The sequence below is a fragment of the Miscanthus floridulus genome, chromosome 7 (assembly GCF_019320115.1).
Source record: "Miscanthus floridulus cultivar M001 chromosome 7, ASM1932011v1, whole genome shotgun sequence".
Taxonomy (NCBI): domain Eukaryota; kingdom Viridiplantae; phylum Streptophyta; class Magnoliopsida; order Poales; family Poaceae; genus Miscanthus; species Miscanthus floridulus.
Window position 1 is genome coordinate 6,795,140 of NC_089586.1, and position 1,187 is coordinate 6,796,326.

Genomic DNA, 1,187 nt, shown 5'->3' on the forward strand with positions numbered 1-1,187 from the left:
GAGTCCTAGTTAGACTAGGTCTTCTTCCTTCCTTGCGGGGTATCCTATGGGTCCCGCACTGACAAGCCCCTGAGCACTTCATGGTTGAGTTCTGGAAACCTCATCTTGTTCCTTCAAGTCTTGTTGAGCAGGAACAAGCGTTGTTCGAGTGCTTTCTTGATTGAAACCGTGTAGCGCTTCGTGAGATCTTTGCGTGGTGTATACCTTTTTGAAAAAAAGTACTCCCATATGGATGTAGCCCCCGAGCCTCTTGCTGTTTGGCACAAGGAGCTTGAGGGTCTTTTCTTGTAACCTTCCTGATTCTTCGTCGAAAGGCTCCCCGACTTCTTTGTTGAAAAAGGGCTCTGATTTAGCTGTGTTTGGGTTCTTTTTGTCTTGTGGCCCTGACATCGTCTGTCTTGAAGAAGCATTTTGAGTGGTGTGCACTTTTTTGGAGAAAAAAGTGCACTCACTGAGTGTAGCCCCTGAGCCTCTTGCTATTTGGAACAAAAAGTTGGAGGGTCTTGAATCTGAGTTATTTGATTGAACTGTATACCTCTCCTTTTGCAGCCCCTGAGCAAATATCCGGGTTGTTTTGTTCAGGAAGAACTCGGAAGCAGGGTTTTGGCATATTATCTAGTAGTCTGCTGTTGTCAGATATAGTTGTATGGTGGTGGTTGAGTGTGAATGCCTTTTGTTCATGGGTTGTACTGTGTCAGTATATTCTTCCGAATATGCCCGTCTTCGAGTACTGTTCCCTCTCGCCTGAGTCTTCCATTATTGAGTCCTGTCTTTTCACTGTGTCCTTTGTTAGGCTTATTTTGTTGGTACTCCTAGTCCATGTGCACCGCTCCTTTGATCTATAAATACCCTCCCGGAGTGCTTGCTCTCATCCATTGAACATTCTATTGAAACCTTTGTGATCACTAACATGGTAGTTTGTGAAGTAGAGCAGCCTCCGGGCATGTTTCGTAGTTCCTGTGTCTTGTCGTAGTTGGAGGAAATCTTGTGATAGGGATTAGAGGTAGGCTAATCCCGCGGCAGCAATGTACCAGGATGTACGTGGCGGTAGTTGGAGGAAGTCTTGTGATGTGGACTTCGTTCCTTCATCTGGCAGTTCTGGGTTGATCCTCGTCGCCTGTCTTGAGACTGTCCGGTGCAGATCAACACCATATCCAGCATCACATTGGTCTTGGGTAGATAGATGC